Source organism: Salminus brasiliensis, chromosome 15 (assembly GCF_030463535.1).
Source record: "Salminus brasiliensis chromosome 15, fSalBra1.hap2, whole genome shotgun sequence".
Lineage (NCBI taxonomy): Eukaryota > Metazoa > Chordata > Actinopteri > Characiformes > Bryconidae > Salminus > Salminus brasiliensis.
In genome coordinates, this window is record NC_132892.1 from 4,995,960 (window position 1) to 5,021,194 (window position 25,235).

The 25,235-nt window shown below is 41.6% G+C and overlaps 1 protein-coding gene across 1 annotated transcript in view; it reads left to right on the forward strand.

Moving 5' to 3' along the window:
- The first annotated feature begins 274 nt into the window (after window positions 1-274).
- elfn1b (extracellular leucine-rich repeat and fibronectin type III domain containing 1b) overlaps window positions 275-25,235 on the forward strand; it is a 162,352-nt gene continuing 137,391 nt past the window's right edge. Inside the window, exon 1 of the mRNA XM_072657659.1 lies at window positions 275-462. The gene's annotated coding sequence lies outside the window, so the exon portion shown is untranslated. The remainder of the gene's footprint in view (window positions 463-25,235) is intronic.

Here is a 25,235-nt window from a genome sequence, read left to right on the forward strand (position 1 = left end):
CGCGTGATCTGACTGGCTGCCTCCGTGTCTGAGCGCTTGCAGTGAGAAACTCTCTCTCTCTCTCTCTCTCTCTCTCTCTCTTTCGTCTCGCGGAATAAACAGTGATTGGTGGTGAGGGAGGAGGAAGGAGGGAGGGAGGGAAGAGAGGGGGGGCAGCGCAGGGGGAAAAAAGCCCAGCTCTCAGTCACCGTTTAGCCCTCAATTAATCAGCGCGTGTTTGCTGCGCGGGCTCCGGGAGATTTGTGGCTGCCGCAGTGTCCAGTCCCTCAGCAGTCCCTCAGCTCCGGGCTTTTATAGACTGCGGCCGGACCGGACTGTACGCAGTGCTGGATTTCGCAGCTCTCCGGTGGACGGTGGGACCTTCGCTGGAGCTTCGCACCAGACCAACGTGCTCGCCATCTCGTGCTCGCCATGTGAACATGTGATCTCTCAGCACAGCTGCTGCACAGCACGTCGATCAAGGTAAGGTAGTTCGGGGGTGGTGGTGGTGGTGGTGGTGGTGGTGGTTGGTGATCTTGCGTCCTGCTGGGCATGTCAGTGGAGATGGATTGAGCTGCGCAGAGCGAGGTTTAGCAGATGAGGAATGTTGGTCAGGGCTGCTGGTCAGAAGGACGTGAAGGATATCAGTGTGGAAAGTTACGTCTGCCCCTTCAGACAGCTCTAATCAGAGACCATGGGAGGTTGCATGCAGGACTGGCTCGCATGCAGTAGCCACTGTGCTCTCATTACCATTGGCATCTGACCACTGACCGTTTGAGCGATGGAGCGATTGTCCAAACCCTGGTCGAGCAGCCTCGCACCTGCAAGCTCTACCCAACGAACCAATCTAGAACAATCCCAAAAGTTCAGCCAACTGTTCTGAGAGGAAGGTTATCAGTGTAGCTCATAGACGCTGGACCCCGTTAAAGGCGATTCAGGACCCTGGACAGCGCCATGGGCTTCTTCTAATAGGACCTTCTTGGGTAGCTGCTTGTTGCAGTGTGTACACAGTCGATGTATTTCAGTGTCAGAACCAGTAGCAGTGTTTTTCAATCCTGGTCCTTAAGAGTCCCAAGACCACCCCCCCCCCCCTTCCCCCTCACTCAGCTCTAACATTTGAAGCTTTGGACCTATCAAAGGGCTTGGGAATGAGCTACCTGTGTAAAAAGACTGATGTACCATAGCAAACAAACAAACAAACGACCGGAAAAGTGAAGGAGATGGATGATCTGCCTGGAATGGCATGAACAGTGAACAGTCTTGAAGTTGATGTGGGGGAAGCAGACAAAAATGTCTGGGCAGGTCTTGTAGGGGGTTCCCAGTATGCAGTGGTCATTACCTCATTACCTACCAAATGTGCTCCAAAGAAAAGGCAACCGGTGAATCGGTGACAGGATCACAGGCACCCAAGGGTTCTTGAAGGACTTAGGGAATCTGCTGCTTACATCTTGGTGGCGGATACTGCAGGACTTCTTCAGAGGTCTTGTGGAGGCATTGTTATTAAGGAGCCAGTCAGTACAGTACCAAGATTAGATCTGGCTCCATCATTTCAATAGTGGGACTCGTCTTGCCTTGGGAAGGGTTCTTCACACAAACAGCCATACTATTATTATATACATGTACAGTATACACTGATCTATGACCTCATTTCCATGCAATAAGTACGAGTGTGTCGAGAACCAAGAGCCGGTGGGAGCTTTGTAAACAAAAGAACAGAATTTCTTTGGCTACTGAAAGAGTTTACAGCATCATCTCAACTGGGTTACCTTCTTAGAGTTACATGTAGTGATCAGCACCTCGAAGAAGATACTCAGTCAAGTCAACAGATTTGCTACAATGTAAAAAGTTCTTCATGGTGTCCCACAGGGCTTAGTATTGGGTCCCTTTTTTTGCTTTTAATTATTATTTTTTATCTTCTCCCTCGTTGGGATTACTTTTGGAGCATTATAATATTGTGTATTGTGTACAGACACAACACCCTACTCTATATACAGTGGTGTGCAAAAGTTTGGACACCCCCATCAAATGCCTTCCGTATTCTTGCGATATGTTCAATCCTGCAAATAAACAGAAACTGCACGATAGTTTGCAGGCGAGTTCGTTCACTTCCCTTCACTTAGAAAAGCAACACAACATGTCATTTGGGGGCCCACACTTGGCATACAACTGTATCTCGCCTTGCCTGAAGCTGCTTCTCTCGCTTCTACTCTCATATCCTGCCAGCGACTCCTCGGATCACGTAGGTTATGCAACCGAAAAGAAAAAAAAAACAGTGGTTCACGAAACATCTTCTTCAGGTTCATGTGAAGTATAATCAGCTTTGACAGTGGAAGCTTGTAATGTGACCCACGGGACCCCTCCAGCTGGGATGTTTGGGTCATCTTAACCATTAACTCTTGCCAACCTGCATGAGGCGACGTCTGGTGATAGTTGCTGAAGTTGATTTTGGGTTTTTTATGCTGGGCATTCGCTCAAGGAGTGTGGTAGGTGAGCTGATTAGGGCTTTTCATTCACAGCCCCTTCAAAGGTAGGGCCTTTCGCAGCCTAGCCTGGAGCCTAGCGCTGTTCTAGCATGGGGTAATTTCTTCGGGAAGCTGATGTGTAGAGCGCTGAGGTATTTCTCATAACTCTGTGATGAATTGCATAACTGTGTAGAACACGTCAAGTTTGCACTCCTAGTGGAGTCGCATATGCATTTTTCTCGCTACTGCTGGCTCACAGTGTTTGCAGCTCTCTCTCTCTCTCTCTCTCTTTCCATCATTTACACTCTTACACACCCTTTTTCTTTCAGTCCCTTTAGGATTCAAAAACAATTGCTTTTCATGCTGTAGGAGGAATCGGTCCTTCTCCGTGGGAGAGAAGGCCTAAAAGCAACAGGGAAGAAACTGGGAGTGATCGAGAGACTCGTCCACCGCCATGTGAAATGAAATGTCACGGGCTGTAGGCTACTTTGAAAAGAGGCGCTTAATAAACATTGTCCAATTTTTGGCACTTTCACAGCGCCGGCTGGAGCGCTCGGGCTGGCAGCTTGATGTAAAGCTTTAATTAAAGCTAATTTCACATTAATGACAGCGCATTGTCCGCAGGCTTAGTTCAGATGTCTTAGTGAGGCTTCAGCAGCAAACCCCCAGGAGGAACGGTCAAACCTCCACTCCTGGTTTTAGTGTGGCAGCAGGCAGCAGAACATCACTGAAAGATTTAATGGGAATTGGGCACTTCGGATCTTGTAAAACTTTACAGCTACAAATATTTACATTTACATATTTACACAAATATTTGCATCTTTCGTCATTTTGGAGCCTTTCTATTGGTCCAGTGTAACGAAGATCGGCCTGGTTCAAGTAATGTTAAAAAGTGAAAATGGGCAGAAAATACCACAAGGTTTGTGCCCAGATTAGGGATGCGCCGATCTGATATTAGGATCGAATATCGGCCCCGATATTATCAAAATTAGCTGGATCGGATATCGGATAATTCCATCCATGAAACCAATCCTTTTACTTTGATTTGTTGGTGTGAGACTGCACTAAATGTGCAAATAAATAAATGACAAATGGCAAAATAAATAAGTCAATCCTGATGCCTTAAGTCTTTCCCACATGTTGAGATATACAGTTTATTAATTCAGCAATAGTATCGGACTGGTATCGGGTATCGACCAATATGCAAAGTTTATGTATCGGTATCAGAACTGAAAAAGCCAGATCTGTGCATCCCTAGCCCAGATGTGTCCGTGTTTAAGCCCCCCCCATTAAATAATGCAGGCATGGTATCCTGACAGCAATTGTATTCTATGAAAGCAGGGCTAATGCATTTGAGGCAACCTGCCGACTGTCTTTACCAGCTTAGAAAACTAGAAATTCTGTGCCGGGTCTCAGGCGTCTGCCCAGCTGAAACTCGAGCTACTGTATGCATCACCATATTGGCAATACATCTCTGTCAAACGATCCTAATATTGAACCAACAGTAACTGACTGATTTACTTAACTTACCTGCCAATACTTGTCTACGCAATACCATTACTGTCGTACATCAGCATATACAAATAAAGCTGCCACAGAGGGTTCCCTGAGCAATGCCTTAAGAACCAGAACTTACTGTGGAAAAGTGTTTGGAAAAAGGTTTTAGAAAGAACCCTTGAATTGGTATCGAATCGTCACATCATGTGAAAGATCTTTCAGCTTTAAAGGTTTCCTCACATGTGTACATCACTTTTACAAAAATGGGTTCTCTAAGGAACCAAAAGTGGTTCATTTATGGTGTCTATCCAAAGGACATTTTTGTCACTGGATTTTGTTTGTATTTTCGCAAAATTAATGAACAAGTTATTAGGATACACTGGACGCAGTAAAACTTGAAAATGATGCAGTATCTGATAACAGTCAAAAATGCTCCAAACTTTTTTACTTCTATATCTCAGTTTGGTCAACAATCCATACTGAGTCTCAAAAATCATGAATGAGCCGAAACTGATTAAAGATTGGGTAAGATGTTTAGTCTGTATTGTTGACCAAACTAAGATAAATTTCTTTTGACTGAAATAAAATTCTTTTGACTGAAGTTGAAATACCTCAAAAAAATGCCCTGTTATCAGTTACTGTATCTTCATTTTTTACAATGTAGATGATTTGATGATATCAAACACTTTACTACAAAGTAAGTCATTTCTAAACAAACTAACAAACAAAAACAGTTTACTTTGAACAACTCAGAACATTTTTAAACAAACACAAAACTTTAAACCAAAATAATTTTCTTTGAACAAAAATATGTAACTTAAATAAACAATATTTTATAAATACATTTGAACCAAAAAAACTAAATTGAACAGAATATTTTAATATTCTAACAACATATATATATATACTAAACAAAAATAATTCATTTGAACAAACAAATACATTTATTAAAAACTAACTTTGAACAAATGTTCAACTTTTTATTCAAATATTTGGTGGGTAAATAGCAAAGCACTTTGTAAGTCGCTCTGGATAAGAGCGTCTGCTAAATGCCGTAAATGTAAATGTAAATTTACTTTTTATTCAAAAATAGGTTTAAGTCAAAAAAAATATTTTTTTCTAAATAAAAGTAACAAATTGATCATATCCCATGCAAATATTACCCAATTTATTACTTTTCAACATTAATTTTCAATTCTAAATTTCTGAATAGATAATCTTTATACCATTTAATATTTAAAATGACTGTGTAGCTTAAAATCTTTAACCTTTACTTCTATTTGTTAGTGCTAGTAGTGTCCTTAGATCAGCTACACCCAAAAATACTCATGTCTTTTTGTTTCTTCTTTTTTTTTTTTGAGTTTTTGAAGGAGATTTTTGTAAGCATTAAAAATACAGAGTACAATGACATCTGAAAATATAGCTGGCAAATACTCTGAGCAGCAGTTTTAATGTTATGGCTGATACAGGGCCCCGAGCAGGGCGTGTTCAGTTAGGGTCCTAACAACAACCTAGCCAACAGTTCCTGCTTTTCTGAGAGTGTTATGAGGACCACCGCCCTAGGCTATGGCGTGCCACTTGATTTGGCCTAATCTCAGCGCTGCCGTTTGTGATGATGGAGACGTCGGCCTCCCGAGGCACGGAGCTCTTTCCGGGCTGTCAGGTGAACTCATAAGATGCCTGGCTTTGATCGACATCGCCGAACGCCACGCGGGCGTCGTGCTCATTAGCAATGCAGTGCATCAAGCGGCGCGCAGCGGCTGCCGAGGCTCAGAGCTCATAAAAAGGGCTTATTCCCCAGCTCGGGCTTTCCGCTTGTTAGCGTCACTTTAAGATTGCGATGACAGACGCGCCTTGTAATCAAGGAGTTATTGCTCGGCGTCGCCGCGGGCCCACTAATCATAGCCCCGCTGATAACAGAAATCAAAGTGCCATTCTTGCCATTCAAAGTGCCCCAGCCTCCTCCTCCTCCTCCTCCTGCTCCTTCTTCTTCTTCATTGTACACCTGCAAGAAGGCTCCTGGACGGGCGTGGCTGGAGGTGCTGGAGTTCTAGAGGTAGTGCCTCAGTCCAAACATGGCCCTCTCTTTCTTCTTTGGAACAGAAGAAGACCAGCACAACACTAGCCAGCCAGCACCAGACCAGCACCAGACCAGTAAATACTGTCTTCTGAGTACAGGTATGCTGGTCAACCACCACCAGACCAGCTCAAACCATCAAATGATGTGTTTTAAATGCTGTTGTTCTGGTCAACCATCAGCAAACCAGTAAATATTGTGCTTCAAGTACTGGTATACTGGTCAACCATCGCCAGTCCAGTAAATATTGTGCTGTAAGTACTGGTATGCTGGTCAACCACCACCAGTCCAGTAAATATTGTGCTTTAAGTACTGGTATACTGGTCAACCATCACCAGACCAGCTCAAACCATCAAATGATGTGTTTTAAATGCAATTGTTCTGGTCAACCATCAGCAAACCAGTAAATATTGTGCTTTAAGTACTGGTATACTGGTCAACCATCACCAGTCCAGTAAATATTGTGCTGTAAGTACTGGTATACTGGTCAACCATCACCAGTCCAGTAAATATTGTGCTGTAAGTACTGGTATACTGGTCAACCACCACCAGACCAGTAAATATTGTCTTTAAAGTACTGGTATGCTGGTCAACCACCACCGGACCAGTAAATATTGTGCTTTAAAGTACTGGTATGCTGGTCAACCACCACCAGTCCAGTAAATATTGTGCTTTAAGTACTGGTATGTTGGTCAACCATCACCAGACCAGTAAATATTTGTCTTTAAAGTACTGGTATGCTGGTCAACCACCACCAGACCAGTAAATATTGTGCTTTAAAGTACTGGTATGCTGGTCAACCACCACCAGTCCAGTAAATATTGTGCTTTAAGTACTGGTATACTGGTCAACCATCACCAGACCAGCTCAAACCATCAAATGATGTGTTTTAAATGCAATTGTTCTGGTCAACCATCAGCAAACCAGTAAATATTGTGCTTTAAGTACTGGTATACTGGTCAACCATCACCAGTCCAGTAAATATTGTGCTGTAAGTACTGGTATACTGGTCAACCATCACCAGTCCAGTAAATATTGTGCTGTAAGTACTGGTATACTGGTCAACCACCACCAGACCAGTAAATATTGTCTTTAAAGTACTGGTATGCTGGTCAACCACCACCGGACCAGTAAATATTGTGCTTTAAAGTACTGGTATGCTGGTCAACCACCACCAGTCCAGTAAATATTGTGCTTTAAGTACTGGTATGTTGGTCAACCATCACCAGACCAGTAAATATTTGTCTTTAAAGTACTGGTATGCTGGTCAACCACCACCAGACCAGTAAATACTGTGCTTTAAGTACTGGTATACTGGTCAACCATCACCAGTCCAGTAAATATTTGTCTTTAAAGTACTGGTATGCTGGTCAACCACCACCAGTCCAGTAAATATTGTGCTTTAAGTACTGGTATGCTGGTCAACCATCACCAGTCCAGTAAATATTGTGCTTTAAGTACTGGTATACTGGTCAACCATCACCAGACCAGTAAATATTGTGCTTTAAGTACTGGTATGTTGGTCAACCACCACCAGTCCAGTAAATATTGTGCTTTAAGTACTGGTATACTGGTCAACCACCACCAGACCAGTAAATATTGTCTTTAAAGTACTGGTATGCTGGTCAACCATCACCAGACCAGCTCAAACCATCAAATGATGTGTTTTAAATGCAATTGTTCTGGTCAACCATCAGCAAACCAGTAAATATTGTGCTTTAAGTACTGGTATACTGGTCAACCATCACCAGTCCAGTAAATATTGTGCTGTAAGTACTGGTATACTGGTCAACCATCACCAGTCCAGTAAATATTGTGCTGTAAGTACTGGTATACTGGTCAACCACCACCAGACCAGTAAATATTGTCTTTAAAGTACTGGTATGCTGGTCAACCACCACCGGACCAGTAAATATTGTGCTTTAAAGTACTGGTATGCTGGTCAACCACCACCAGTCCAGTAAATATTGTGCTTTAAGTACTGGTATGTTGGTCAACCATCACCAGACCAGTAAATATTTGTCTTTAAAGTACTGGTATGCTGGTCAACCACCACCAGACCAGTAAATACTGTGCTTTAAGTACTGGTATACTGGTCAACCATCACCAGTCCAGTAAATATTTGTCTTTAAAGTACTGGTATGCTGGTCAACCACCACCAGTCCAGTAAATATTGTGCTTTAAGTACTGGTATGCTGGTCAACCATCACCAGTCCAGTAAATATTGTGCTGTAAGTACTGGTATGCTGGTCAACCACCACCAGACCAGTAAATATTGTGCTTTAAGTACTGGTATACTGGTCAACCATCACCAGACCAGTAAATATTGTGCTTTAAGTACTGGTATGTTGGTCAACCACCACCAGTCCAGTAAATATTGTGCTTTAAGTACTGGTATGTTGGTCAACCATCACCAGACCAGCACCAGCACTCATTCAGTAGACTAGCTCCTCCAGTTCTGCTAGCTTTCCCTCTTACTTGAACTTAGCATGTCGCTAAATTCATCTTTCATGTGGCTATTGAAGAGGCCAAGACCCCCGCAGGCCCATCCTTGGCAAGCCCCGTCGCATTCTCACTTACTCACGCTTAGCATTTTAAAGACTCTCCAGAAGGGAGCGCTGCACTCGTCACTTTCGGTGCTTGTCTTCAATGACATCAGTGTCTAATATCTAATACCATATTCTTGAATAGGCCTGGTGCCTGTTTTCCACTTATGCTGAGAAAATGACTTTTATGCAGCCAAGCCGAACAGCTAAGAATTACGGCCATAATTACGCTAATCTCATATGAATGTATGGCACATAATTGAATTATTTGAGGCAGTGTTTGAGGCCGTTTTCCACTGACTCAAAGAAAGGGTAGAGGTACAAATCCCCATGACTAATGAGACACACTGTGGCTATTGAAAGCGCTGTTGTTAAGACTGTCGGAGACCATTTTCTTTGATGAGGAAAAAGAAAGTGTATGCTGGGGCCAGATTTCAAGTTTTCTTGTCGCCCCCCAACCCCCAACCCCCATTCCCTCCCCCTTTAAGTTTGTCCTCTTCCACTTCTTAAGCTTTTTTTTTTTTTAACTTATTTCGCGCCGGTTCTCTACCCCAGGGAGATCCGCCACTGAGCCCTCTAATTGTGTCTCTCCCCGCCTGAGCTTTTGCCAATTAGCGCTGGTGCGGTTAGCACCTTGCGCGGCGATTGCAGGTGGGGGATCTGCGGAGGATGAATGGCTCCAACTCTTAATCCTGTCATTAGCAAAGAGCCATTCCGTGCCTCGGGCTCACTAATATAGAAAGCTCAGCCACAGAAATAGCCTTAAAGTGATAAAACAGCACCGCAAACGAGCGACAAAAACATATGGCGTCGTGCTGCTTTAATGAGGAGAAATGCTGGCGGCGGCACGACCTGCTTAAGGAGGTTATGGGCTCTGAGCTCACAATGGGCAGGTGGAGAGTCTTTCATTAGCAGGTCAATTTGAACTGTACAGTAGGTCTGTACAGCATTGCTATCGTGACGAAAACTCCTATCTGCACATTTTAAAGGGCAGGTGTTAATTTCCATTCATTTAAGGGGTCGAGGATTTCGTTTATTGAGTATTATTATGTTGCACATGCTCAGATGCAGTTTTACAAGCCTTTTTACCACCCTGTTATCGTACCTCAGAATGAAACAAACCGGTTGTCCTTTAACTAAAAGAAACGAAAAGAAAGCTAAAACTACATTTTTTGGCTGGTTTACTGTACTGTGATAGCTCACAGGAGCCACGTAGCATAGCATAGCCTAGCTTAGCTTAGCCTAGCCTAGTTTGTAACACTGTAACAAGAACTTTCTTTAGTATTCCCGAGTCTTAGAGGATAGTGTTGCTGTTCTCGCTTGCTTCTCTCATTGTCCAGAGTGAGCATGGTGTGCAGTTAGCTAGCTGAAGAAATTGTAGTAGGGTATTGTTGGATTAGCTTTTAGCCTAGCCTAGCACCCTGCTAGCACCCACTCGCTTAATCGCTTGTTGCCTTCTTGGCTCATCCCTGCTTTCCTGTAGCTGCAACTGTAAACTTTTGCTCTTTTTAGCATCGCTCTATATTCTTAGCATTAGCATTGTGCAGCTTTCGGCAGTTGGACATAGCGAGTCAAGACTGTGATGTAACAGTATTGGGGTTTTGATATTGGCCTGTTTTAAAGCTCTGATTTACTGACGTGAGTTTAGCTTTGAAACAGGACACAACAGTGTATTAAGGGGACTGAGACTTCAGGCCGAGTCCAAATGAGAGTGAGAGCTCTTCAAGAGCAAGCCTTAAATCAAGTCAAGGCCTGTTCTAATGGGGTCCAAGACGGAATCCAAATAAGAATGAGATCAATGAGTCAAGATTGAGACCCTAAAACATTGAGTTGTCTTCAAGTCCAATCCCTAAGACAAGTCAAGACCAAATCCAAATGAAAGCAAGACTGGTTCCTAATGGACTAGTGGACTAAGGTGCTGCCACTATAACCCGAGGATCGCTGGTTTGAATCCCTGCCATCAGCAGCCGGAGTCTGAGAGAGCACAACTGGCCTTGTTCTCTTAGGGGTGGGTTGATGGCACTTCCTCCCCACACTTCCCATATAATGTTGGTCAGCACAGGTGTCCGTTAGCTGTTGTATCAGAAGCTTGTTCCTCCGAGTCAGGTGGCTACTTAGCAAGAGCGAAAAGAGGCAGGGGCTGGCTTCAGATGTGTTGAAGGAGGCCTGCTGTTCTTCACCCTCCTAGTGTTGGGGGCATTGCGGAGTTCACATGAACAGAGATTGGGTAATTGGCCCGAATTGGGTAAAAAAATGAGTAAAATTAAAACTAAATAAAAGCAAGACAACAGTTAGATTAGATTAAGACCAAATATGTTTAACCCACCAAATCCAGGTCTAAAAGGGGGTTGAGTCAAATACAGACTGATAAATAAACAATAAGAGCAAGACCGAGTCAAGACTGAGACTCGGAAACATTGACTCGGTTTCCACACCAGTCCATAAAACCAAGTCAGGACCAAGTCAAGTTCAAGTCCGATTGAGAGCAAGACCGACTCAAAGCTCTTCTGTAAGACCAGGCCTTAAGCCAAGCCAAGGCTAAAGGAGTCTACAGGAGGCTAACACCAAGTCAAGATTGGGCCAAGCATTAGCACATTCGTTTTTGTTTGTTTCTATGGTAACCGGCCTGGGTTGGCACCAATAGTACAAATATTACCGACTCAAGCAGTACAGCAACTTGACCTTATTTAATAAGTATCTAATGCGTGACCTAAAGCCGTAACGGATTCACCAGCTCAACGCAGAAGTAAGACTTCTCTAAAGACAAAGCATTCAGAGTTCAGAGTCCTGACTGAACACAAAGTGGGCATGCCGCAAGTGGGTTCAGGCAAAGGCGACGTCTGCCATTGAATGGGGCAAAGTCAACCAGAGCGGCAAACATAAACACAGGGGCCTGTAAAGCACTGATAAGCTCAGGATGCACTTTTGCCCCCGCTGATTCCGTTACCCTCGCACACTTCAATTTGGTAAAGTAAAGATGCGGCTAACCGCTGCGATCTTATCACAGGGAAAGCACATAAACTGGACAAAGAGCAATTTCCAAACGGCGAGTTACAAGAGACCGTTGTCCTCTCGCATTGACCTTGTCGTCCAAGGGGACGCTTCTTCACAAAAGTTTGCCAAGTCACCTCAATGCTTTCATGGCCTGTAGAGTTGGCGGTCTGCAATTGGCGGATTTACGATGCCATACTGTTGCGGCGTGTTTCAGACAGAGAACATGAAGGGAACGTAAATAAGGTGGGTCTTTAGGGAACATATAAAATTTATGCAGCAGACCAGGTTTTGATGTTTCTCTTTGTTTCAATATAATAAAAGTGTTCGATGTAGTATCTCCACAAAATGTACCACCCAGTCAACCCATTCCTCCCAGTCTGTACAGTTGCTATGTGGATTTAGCTTTGTTGTCGCAAAGAATTTACATACATCTGCCTAATAAGATTACACTAGTGTATCTTCACCCATTCAGGGTGTCAAGTAGCGAAGTACAAATACTTTATTACCTTTACTTAAGTAGAAATGTTGGTTATCTATACTTTACTGGAGTAATTCTTGATTACTTATTTTAAGCCGACTTTTTACTTCTACTTCTTACATTTTCACTGAATTATCTAAACTTTCAACTCCTTACATTTTAAAAACAGCCTCGTTACTCCTATTTCATTTCCGTTAGTTTTCATAAATGTAAGCACTACATTTATTGGCTGGTTTAATGTACTGTGATAGCTTACAGGAGCCACGTAGCATAGCATAGCCTAGCTTAGCTTAGCCTAGCCTATTTTTGTATTGTATTTGTGTGTTAAAGGGAACTGAGATTTCAGGCCGAGTCCAAATGAGAGTGAGAGCTCTTCAAGACCAAGCCTTAAATCAAGTTAAGGCCTGTTCTAATGGGGTCCAAGACGGAATCCAAATAAGAATGAGATCAATGAGTCAAGATTGAGACCCCAAAAACATTGAGTTGTCTTCAAGTCCAATCCCTAAGACAAGTCAAGACCAAATCTAAATGAAAGCAAGTTCTTAATGGACTAGTGGACTAAGGTGCTGCCACTATAACCCGAGGATCGCTGCCATCGAATGGTTCGAATCCCTGCCATCAGCAGCCGGAGTCTGAGAGAGCACAGTTGGCCTTGTTCTCTCATTCCAGCTTGTCAAATCTTGCCAAAGTGTGAGTCTGATCGTGGTTGGGTGAGAAGTATAAACATACACCATTCTGACTCCCTATTGGTTTATAAGAGATCCATCACACCTGAACACATCCCGTCCCTCTCCAGCAAGCACACAGCAGATGCCTGTAGTCTAGTATGAAGACTGTGTCCGTGGCAGAGACTCAAGAGAGCTGCAGTGAACCGTCCCGACTAAGCCCCACATTTACACTCCAATAAAGCTTATTGATCACATGTCTCTGAAGTCTGACTTTCTGCAGCATCACAAAACTTCTAGACAACGACTCCTCATATTTTCCTCCATGAAGCTCATGTTAATGCTCAGTAGAGCACAGAGACGCTCCTTTAATAGAGCTGATATTACTGAAATGCTTTATTTTCAATGGGCAGATCTGCAGCTGAAACAGGAGCCTAGTGCAGCCCAACATTTTTAACATCAACATTTTAATAGAACATTCTCCTCATTATGGCTTTTAGAGAAATGGGTTTTGGGGGAGGGGGGGGGGTAGTGCACTACAGACCCCTGTGGCACGGCCTAAGCTTTCGGCCTTTGTTTTCCTTCCATTACTTTTACTTTTCCACTTTAAGTAGTTTTGAAACCAGTACTTTTACACTTTTACTGGAGCAAAAAGCTTAAGTTGATACTTCAACTTCTATAGAAGTATTTTTAGACACTAGTATCTCCACTTCTACCTGAGTAATGAGTGTGAATACTAAGGCATACCAAGGCATGATTCTTGAATTCAAGGTAGTTGGAGGCTAATAGCTGGGCTATTGATCACAAAGTAGTGGCTTCGATACTCAAGTAACACTTTGCTATGCTGCCAATGTTCTCTTTGCACATCCCAGGTTTGATAACTGGGGTCAGAGCTCATATTTAAATGTTTTAGGGTCATGTTTAAAGCCTTGCCTTTTAAGAGCCCAACTGTGGCAGCTTAGCAGACATGGATATTTAACCCACAACCCTGTGATCAATAACTCTAAGTGCTCTAAGTGAGGCATTGTTTTTTTCTTGATGGAAGTTTGTTGTTCATATCAGTATGTGTATTGACCCAACTTTATCAGCCAGTCAAATTGCAATAGATAACCTTTGATTACATAGTTTTAGGGCTGCAACAAACAAATGTTTTAAAAGTGAAAAATCTACTGATTACTGAAATGACTAATCGATTATTCAGATTATAAATTGCTTTGTTGCCAAATAACTTTAAATTAGATTTAAATTTAGCTTGAAGTTTTATGCGAGATGAAAACCTTGTTCAAAATTTCACAGATGAACTTGCTAATGTAAAATTTCAATAAAACCCCAATATTTTTTTTATGTAAAAATGAAATCAAACCAAACAAAAGTAAATCAGTATTCCTAGAATTAGTTTCCGTATTTTTCAAATCATCAAAAAAATACAAAAAACAAACAAAGAGGCTGATGTTATAAAAAAATGTGACATTGTACTTTGTGTATTAAAACACTTTATATGAAAAGTTTAAGATAAGGTCCGTTGTTCTAAGATATACTAGAAGAGTGTCCATATGGGACTCCCACGCCTCAAGAGCTAATGTTAGTTCAGTTAGTATTTGAATGCGACAGACGTGTCCAGGAGGGTGGTTCAGTGTATAGCATATAGTATATAGTTTGCTACCCACCTTATTTTGGGGGGATGGACCAACAATGGGGTCTTTGTTTACTTCGTGTTGGTACATCTAGAAATTCGAACAGAAAGGCGTAACAAACAAACTCTTGAAAGTGGGAGTGAGTTAGGCTAAAAACTCTTAACGCTGGTTGATGCCGCTGGCTCTCGTTTTGATCAGTCAAGGCTGACTATCCAAAGTCACACCATATCTATGCTGGCTAAATATGCTAATTCTACACTGGTGTTAGCCTGCTAGCCAGTGAGGAGCAAGGAGGTTGAGTTAACAGGCGAGGACAGCAACACTGCCACTGCGGCCGTGCTCGCGGCACCGCCTTGACAAACCGTACAACCAGTGTATCCACACACTTCGTTCATGTGACATACAGCTGCTCAGGCTGTATAAATACTGTTAGGGTTTAACCTTGGCTTTTAATCCGTGGTTCGCGGATTACCGTCGTAAACCGTAAACCGCTCCTAACTAATCTGGTGGATGATTTTAGTTGACTAAGTCAATAAATCGTGGCTATTTTCTGTATATGGTAATATGGTAAGTTACCGTGTGAGTAACTTGAGTAACAAATAATTGACTGTGATTTTATTATTTTCATACTAAGCAAAGCTAGGAGCTCATTCCACCTGCCCTTGCACATCCAGCATATTTTCTTTACCTTCTTATAAAATCAATCTTAAGCCAAACAAGCATCCACTCAGAGAACTCATTAAATTCATCAAATTGAAACTTAAAGATATACTTTCTTCCTCCTACCCCCCCCCCCCCTCCACTTCCTTTTCCCCCCCAAAATTCCCAGCATGAGGTCACAGAGGAGCGAATTAGCCTCCGGTGCAGACTAATTAAAAAATACGTTTGATAATGACTCATTATACAGGGAGAGTGCACTCCCTTGAGTGTCATTTCCCTCCAACGTCTTATTCAGGGCAGTGACAACAGGATTCAACCTGCATATTAATGGCATATTGGCAAACAGGTGAGGTAATGCCATAAAGGATTTTTTTACCCCACTGCATGCTTTATGTGACAAAGAAGAACGTAAAGCCAAATTAAATGCATTCAAGCTAAACGTACAGTATGTATACTGTTGGAATGTAGGCGTAACATCCAATTAAATGTGTCCAAGCATATCCAATTAAGTCTCAAAATCAAATTAATGGTGTCTGAGCAAGGTGGAGATGCTACTGAAATGTAAATGCATCACCTTCAGGTCCAGCCTCTGTGCTGAGTAACTCTGAATCACATTTTAGAACTGATGACTTGAGCCTCTACGCCAAACTCAAACCTTATTATGTCCATTAACTCAGACCTCTACACCAGAAAAACTCTACAGCATCCAATAACTTGAACCTCTGTGCTAGAAAACCGTTATTATGTCCAATAACTCAAGCCTCTACACCTTATAACTCTAAGATGTCCAATAACCCAGACTTCTACACTGGACAAACTTTATTATGTCCAATAACCCAGGCCCCTGCGCCAAACTACTCCAAAATATACAAAAACTTTATTATGCTCAATAGCAATGGCCTCAGTGCCAAATAACTGAAAATATACTGGAAAGCCTTATTAAATTCAATAATCCAGGCCTCTGCACCAGGTAACTTAATAATATCCCATAATATCCAAGTACTCAGACCTCTGTGCCAGTTACCTCTATAATATTCAGTAATTTTGACTTTTATGCCAAATAACGCTGACCTCTGTGCCAGAAAGCTCTACAATACTAAACTCTCTGCCCTCCATGCCAAACAACTCTCTAATATCCAATTCTTCAGACCTCTGAGCCAAAGCATTCTCTAATGTCCAATAACTAAGACATCTATGCTAAAAAAAAAAGACCTCTAATTCATTTTTTTCCAGAAGAGAGATCTGAATTATTGAATATTACAGAGTTGATTGGCATAGAGGCCTGGGTTACCAGATGTGATTTGTTTTTTCTAGCATAGAGATCTTAGTTATTGTACATAAAGAATGCTTTGGCACAGAGGTCAGAGTTTTTGGAGATTATAGAGTATATTATTCTGGAACTATAGATAATATTTTTTCTGGGGAAAAAAACTAATAATTCAGACATCTATTCTGATCAAAAACTATAGAATATCCAATAATTCAGACCTCTATTCTGGAAAGGTCTATACTATCCAATAATTCAGACCTCTATTCTGATCAAAAACTATAAAATATCCAATAATTCAGACCTCTGTTCTGATCAAAAACTATTAAATATCCAATAATTCAGACCTCTATTCTGATCAAAAACTACATAATATCCAATAATTCAGACCTCTATTCTGATCAAAAACTACATAATATCCAATAATTCAGACCTCTATTCTGGAAAAGTCTATACTATCCAATAATTCAGACCTCTATTCTGATCAAAAACTATAAAATATCCAATAATTCAGACCTCTGTTCTGATCAAAAACTATTAAATATCCAATAATTCAGACCTCTATTCTGATCAAAAACTACATAAAATCCAATAATTCAGACCTCTATTCTGGAAAAGTCTATAATATCCAATAATTCAGACCTCTATTCTGATCAAAAACTACATAATATCCAATAATTCAGACATCTATTTTGGAAATGTCTATAATGTCCAATAATTCAGACATCTATTCTGAAAAAGTCTATACTATCCAATAATTCAGACCTCTATTCTGATCAAAAACTATAGAATATCCAATAATTCAGACATCTATTTTGGAAAAGTCTATAATATCCAATAATTCAGACCTCTATTCTGATCAAAAACACTCTAATATCCAATAATTCAGACCTTTATTCTGGAAAAAAACACTCTATAATATCTAATTACTCAACTTTGCCAAATATCACAATATCCTGTAATGTTGGCTTCTCTGTTAAATAACTCTCAGTTAAATAACCAGTACAGCTCTATAAAATCCAATACGTTTGGGCCTCTATGTGATTAACTCTACAAAAGCCAATAACTCTGGCCATGCTAAATAACCATGCCTGAAGCTCCTTTTCCCTCTATTCTAATGTCCATGTCTTGTGACGAATGTCTTGCTCCCCACACCATCTGTTCTCAAAGTTCTCTGGAAGGCGGGGTCTAGTTTAGCCAACACCCAGCCAATTACTTGGACCCTTATGGTACATAACTCTGTATATGATCTGTGTTCTGTCACCCCTTTGTTATGTCACCCCTTCAGGTTTCCTAGACTGTATAATAGAGTCAACCCTCACCCTCATTAACAGGGTGGTCAAGGTTTTTTTTTCCATCCACCCCACATTAACGCTTATGACTGTAGAGCCCCTCTTTTTGCCCTATTTCAAAACTGACTGTGAGAACTTTAATATACCACAGCAGTTTATTTTCAGAACCTAGTTGGACTATAAAAAATAGCTTTTAAGAGCCACCATAAAGGATATTTAGATGCTATTATTAGGAGCGAAGTTTAAACATAAAAACTCTATATTTTTAGGCACAAAGAACCCAGGCAGGCACGTCGGCTGAGGACGTATATTGAGTATCAAAGGAAACACGAGCATTTCTGTGCTATTAGAGCAGATAAATGTAATTAAAATGTGGTATCTCTGCAGTGCTGTGTATTTCCCCTGTGGCGAGGGCTAGAGAGAGAGAGAGAGAGAGTGAGTGAGCGAGAGAGAGAGCAGGAGAGGGGTGCATTTGTGTTTTGCTGCTTTTTGAAAAGGCTTTTGGAAAGATCTGAGATTAGACAAGGGCATAGTTATGAAATATTGTCGTATGTAGCTTTTATGCTTTTTCACTCTCTCAAAACACACACACACACACACACACTTACCTCCTTCTGCACATTGCATTGCCCTCCGTCTTTCATAGCCTGCAGCACATCCTGGGGCGTTTCTGCCATGGACAAGGATATTCACCACTGCCAGAGGAGTGTGTTACATAAAATGTCAGGCTTGTCACTGACATGTATGAAGTTGCACTTGATAGACATGCAGTGAGCTTCCCCAAGCCTTCACATTTAGCTACATGACAGGCTGGAAAATATCCTACCACAGGCTTTACTGTAGGCCCAACCATTAGCTGCAATTAATTAAAAAATATATACAAGTTATGTATATATATATATATATATATATATATATATATATATATATATATATATATTTATGTAACTTGTCCATATATACGTATATATATATATATATATATATAGAGAGAGAGAGAGAGAGAGAGGACGCATATATGTACTTATCATATATGAGCCATATATGCATATATATGAGTTTACACACACACACATACTTGATGTATGGGCCATATATATATATATATATATATACACACATTTACAGTATTTAGCTGACGCTCTTCTCTAGAGTGGCCTACGATTACAGAGGTGGGACAATATAGTGTTCGGAGTCTTGCCCAAGGACTCTTATTGGTGTAGCACAGCATAGTCACCCAGACCGGGAATCAAACCCCAGTTCCCCCATGTGGTGTGGTAGCTCACTGGCAGGTAGTGGTATTATCTGTTGCACCACACCAACCACAGTTCATTACAGTACAGTTCATTTTTTCATTAATTTGCATCTCTATGCGTACGGCAGACATTTTATTAAAGGCATTTTTAAACAAAGCTGAGTTAGCTGAATTGGCAGACTACGAATGGCATAAACAGCAATGTGAAAGATTAGTGGAGAGCCTGCCAAGACATGAGCTGTGATTGGCAGTCAAGGTTATTTCACCATAGTGATTTCTGGATTAAAATTTCAATAATAACTTCTTTGCATTATAATTATTATTATAATATAAATGCTCTAAATATCAATATGTTTATTTGAAGTTTAGGGGAAATGTTGTTCATGAAATACAATGTAAATGTTAGTTTTCCTAAACACTGAAACTGATCATGTAGGATGGTCTCTTCTTTTCACATATATTGTATATACATATATACAGATTGTGTGCGTGTGTTTATGTATGTTATATATATTAAAATCTCTGTTATAGTACATTTATGTACTTTAAGTACATTTGGCTGCCACTGGTGGAAAGGACAAGTGTTTCAAACACAGGTGTTTTTTTTTTCCTTTCAGTGAATCAAACAGCTTAAGAGAGGTGACAAGGCAGGCTGCTAGCCGTCTGGATAAAAGCGTTTAGCTAGCGTCAAGGAAAATGGAAGTACACACTTGTCATTTCTCCTGGCAACCCCCGCCTCTGTGATGTCATAGAGCTACGCACTCGCAGCGTCACGCCTGGAAAAAAAGGCACATTGAACGCTTTTTAACATTCTGTGCGAGGCACTGAGCTTGCCGTTATTGTTAATGACGGTGCCACTCCAGCGCCTGTCAAATACATTAGTTACCATTTTCTCGCCTGCTGACTCAGTGTCTCAGTGCCTGAGTGTGGAGAAGACAGAAAAGACGGAGAGAAAGAGAGAGAAGCAAAGAAAGAACCAAACAAGAACCAAATAGAAACCAGTTCACTCTGGATCAGATCCAGTATTGTAATGTCTTCTTGCAGTCTTCTGTTTCCACCCCAGGATAATGTTCCTGAACTGGATAGAACAACATTAAAAGATCATTAAAGGTTCTCTGGGTATTCTCCTACTATAACCATGTTTAAAAGGTGTGAAGAACATCTACAAGGTTTACAGAACCTTGGTATGGCACAGATCTTCCATACCAGTCGAAACCTGTACATGACGTGAAGGTTCTTTAAACCTTTAAGATGTTCTCCAGGGTTTACAGAACCTTGGTATGATGCAGAGCTTCCATACATACTAGTCGAACCTTTACATGACGTGAAGGTTCTTTAAACCTTTAAGATGTTCTCCAGGGTTTACAGAACCTTGGTATGGCGCAGATCTTCCATACCAGTTCGAAACCTTTACATGATGTGAAGGTTCTTGAAACCTTTAAGATGTTCTCCAAGGTTTAAAGAACCTTGGTATGATGTAGAGCTTCCATACCAGTCAAAACCTTTACATGACGTGAAGGTTCTTGAAACCTTTAAGATGCTCTCCAAGGTTTACAGAACCTTGGTATGATGCAGATCTTCCATACCAGTCGAAACTTTTACATAACGTAAAGGTTCTTTAAACCTTTAAGATGTTCCCCAAAGTTTACAGAACCTTGGTATGACGCAGAGCTTCCATACCAGTCGAAACCTGTACATGACGTGAAGGTTCTTTAAAACCTTTAAGATGTTCTCCAAAGTTTACAGAACCTTGGTATGACGCAGAGCTTCCATACCAGTAGAAAACTTTGCCTGACGTGAAGGTTCTTTAAACCTTTAAGATGTTCTCCAAGGTTTACAGAACCTTGGTATGATGCAGATCTTACACTGCAAGTAAATTCCCACCCGTGGACCATTCAGGCCCTGCCCATAGTCTCTCTCTCGCTCACTTATTTCTCTCGCATGCAGGCATGCACACACACTACATGGATGCTAATAAAACATGTAGAGGGTGCCATCATTAGCTGAAGGTCCTTAAGCCAATCAGAGTAATGAGCTCTCAGGGGAGAGAGAGAGAGAAGACGGGGGGACTGTTATTACCCTTCCACTGTAGACAGGTGGAGAGAGATAGGGGACAACGGCGGATAGAGCGTGAGAGAGGCGGTAAATAAATAAACCTGAAGTAGCATCAGCCCAGAGAAGGGTTATTTTAACCAGCTAGCTTTGATGATCGTGAGCTACTTGTGCAGTAGAAGAGTGCTCTGAAGGATATAGAACCAAGAAGGGTCCAGTAAAGCCAAACGTCCATCTTCTTATGCACTTTTTTTTCCTGGTGTGGAGCCTAGCCGGAATTACTGGCCCTAAAGCAGGAACAAGCCAAGACAAGGCACCAGCCCACAAAGCCAAACAGTGTACATAACCAACCCTGTTTCCATGGACGGGATGCACATCATTCGCGTCAGGGTTGGGTAGCTCCAGTCCTGGAGGGCCAGATTCCTGCATAGTTTTGGGCTTTTCCAGCTCAGGCACACCTGGTTAACGCACTGGTTAATTGTTGGCTATTGGGTTTAGTAGGTATGTTAGAGCAGGGAAATTAGCTAGACTCTGGCCCTCGGTTCCTCACACCTGATTTTATGTTATTGACAGCAGTCTCTGGGTCCCTTAAATCTCTGGATCTCTGGAGCCCCTTGAAACTCTGGACCTAGCTACCTGGATTAGAAGAATTGGATATCATGTAGAACCTTTTAGCCCTTAGGACCACTGGGACACCTTTTAGCCTAGTCCCAAACTGTGCCAGAAGTCCTGCAACCCCCTTAAAAAGCCACCCCTCGAACAATCTACAGTGGCTTAGTCTTGTTTGCAAGCATTGGCCAGACAGCTGTAAATGGACCCTTCCACTCTGACTGGTCCTCACCTGTGTATTGAACAATCTTCAGGTAAGACGTGGCTGTACAGAAGCCTGCTCAAGGACTGACGGAGGGCGTCCCTGAGCAGCCCTTTAATCACCAAATGGTCTTGTTGTCCTTGTGTACACACTTAATAAAGACCTGGGCTTATACAGGGCCAGGATCCAGAATTTCTGTAGAAAATCGCTCCCAAGAGAATGGACGCTCTGGTGCGGCCACTCATTAACTTAAGGTCACCATTCCCAATGCCAAGCATTGGCTAGAGTAATACAAAGCCCCCACCCCCAAGCATTGGGCTGTTCTCCATCTAATACCTTTGGGATGGACTAGAGTGGCAGAACTAATCTAAACAAAGCAAGCAACTATCAGCACCAATTTTGGAATGACCACAATCCTATAATCAGATCATATAGACACATCCTTTACTGCTGCTGCTGCTGGCACCAATGTGTCAATATGAATGATGTGCTAATTTGGCAGTTAATTAGATCCACCTACCTTGTAGCTAATCTCATTGGTCATTGGATCAGATACAACGTCCATCTACAGTAGGTGACCTTGTTAGATCTACAATTAACGACTCATCAGCTCTTCCCTACCCTGTCCATCAGTTTAAAAAAGGAACCACCATAGGACCACCGCTGAGCAGAGATTACGCAAGTGGTGGGCCATTCTCAGCACAGCACTCTGTGACCCCAATCTGGTAGTGTTGTTGTGTGGTGCCCTGGAACAGGTGATTAAGGAACATCAGTGTTGCTAGGGGCTTTTAACCACTTCTTGGATGAGAATAGCCCACCAACAGAGAATATCCAGCCAACAGGGCTTCTGGGGTCAGAAACTGGCCGCTAATGAGGGGCTAAACAATGACTAACACATCGTCAGATGAGCTCAGTAAGGTTAAAGATTTCCAGTGAAGGGGCAAAGTATATATGGTGTGGAAAACCTCCAGCGACGCTGCTATGCCTCATACACTCATACTAGTGCAACATACATACCATACCCTTATTGTGCCAGTTAGTAACCGTGAATGTGAAAAGTGGAAAGTGCTGCAGTTGCAAAGAAAAAGTGAGTAAACCCGTAGGAGGTACCTGGACTTTGGACTTGGTCATTGCCGCAATTAGAGACAAAAATCTAAGTAAACTAATATTACACAAACAGTTGTACTTTACATTTTTTTCATTAAGCACATCTTGCAGGCTAGAAAAAGTAAGTGAACTTTACTTCAAAAAAATTGCACGCCGACACCAAAACCTCGTCCCAACTGTGAAGCCCGGTGGAGGGAGCATCAAGCTTTGAGCCTGCGTTCAGGCCTGGACGCCTTGCAATAATCAAGGGTAAAAATCATTCAATAGTGCTTTTAAAAACATTCTACAGGAGAATGTAAGAGCAGCAGTCTTTGATCTCAAGCTGTAGATACGTTGGGTAATGCAACAAGATAATGACTTAGAAACACACAGTAAATAAACTAAGGAATGGTTGAAAAGGAAGGTTTGTGTCTTGAAATGTCCAAGTCAGAATCCTGACTGTAACTCTATCGAGATAATGTGGCATGGCCTGAAGTGGGCTGTGCATTGTACGTAATTGTGACTTGATAATAACCAGACCACATTTTATTAATAATCAGTGCAGGAATCCAGGTCCATTTCAAAAGGTTCACTTACTTTTTCTAGCCTGCACTATAGATCAGGTTTACTCAGTCTTACTAATATTGTGCAATGATTGGTATTAGTTTGGTTAGATTGTATTTGTCTGTAAGTACAAAGTACAATTACAATTACAGACAAACACATTGTAACTAAACTAATATCACACATTGCGTACACTGCATTATATGAGTAAAACTGAATAACCCTGATCTACAGTGCAGGCTAGAAAAAGTAAGTGAACCCTTTGAAATTACCTGGATTTCTGCATTGATTACTCAATTGTCACAATTATAGACAAACACTATCTAACTAAGCTAATATCACACATTGTGTTATATTAGTAAGACTGAGTGAACTGGATCTATAATGCAGGCTCGAAAAAGTAAGTAACCCCTTGGAAGTACCTGAATTTCTGCATTAATTACTTTTATTAGTCTTAGAATAATGACTTTCTAGCCTGCACTGTAGATCAGTTTTTTACTTATATAATGCAGAAATCCAGGTAATTTCAAAGGGTCCATTTACTTTGTCTAGCCTGCACTGTAGATCAGTGTTACTCAGTCTTACTAATATAGTGCAATGAGATGGTTAAAGTTTGATTAGATTGTATTTGTCTGTAATTGTAACTTACAGATAACGATCAGACCACATTTCAATAGCAATCAATACAGAAATCCAGGTACTTCACTTATCCAAAGGGTTCCCTTATTTACTCTTGCTTTCCACATCCACATCCTTGTCCGCATCTAACAAGCTTTTCCATTACCAAAGACAAGCATAAGAGCAGCCCCTTTAACATGGCATTCATTTACATGTCATTACTGCAGTCCGCATTAGTTTGCATGCAAAGTAATTTTACATTCAAAACAATGGGCCAACAAGCGCTTTCTCTGTTTTACCAACACTTGAGTGCACAGGCATTGTGCCATGTTCACGAGCCCCGTCGTGAGTGCCAGCCCTCCGTGCCTTCAGAGACAGCGCGCTGCAAACAAAACAGACATGTGTTGACGTTACAGCCGCATAATATATCATTCGTTAATGATTGGGGAGGCTGGCCTCCGAGATACTGAATCGCAGACAGCTGCGATATGCAAAAGAACACTCTCCGATTAGAAATCTGACCACTCGCAGGCCTAACTGATGCGATTGGCCTTGAAAGGATTGGTAAATTTGAGTGTATAACAGCAACAGTGAGGTCTTCTCTGTCTCTCTATGGGGAGAATTCAATGTAATGCCTGTATATTCCAATGCAAAGCCATTTACTCATTATTCCAACAGAGAAAAACCACAGATGCACACTTCTCCACTCCTCCTAAAGATTCAGTCAGACCTCGGGAGGTGATAATCTATTTGGATGACTATGCACAGCCAAACATTGATCCTCAAAATGAATGATCTTCCAGAGCAGAGTCTACTTTCTTACCTCCATCTTTTCAGAGCCAGCGCAGTAAAAAAGCTTTTGATGCAGCCCACGGTTCGGTAATAAAAACATTTCTTATTTTTGCAATGATAGCATCAACTGGTCGAGCAAGTAAAAACATGTAGACATATTTAGTCGGAGGATTGCCGCAGATCATTGAGTGAATGCTTTCATTGGTCGAGAACTTTCTTTAATAGCGCTGGTACCTGATAGCTAGATCTTCTAAGCCAATACAGTAAAGCCCACTTGCAACAGCAAGTTTGTTGTGGGTCAAAACCGGCCCAGCTGTAGCTGCCGCATATACAGTTGCAAAAACATTTTGGAGATTTGCATTGATGACTAATAAAATGTGGTCGGATGGTTATCTAAGTCACAATTATAGACAAACACAGTCTAACTAAACTACTCTTACATGCTGAGCACACTGAGCTCTGTTAGTAACATCGAGTAACACTTATCTATAGTGCAGGCTAGAAAA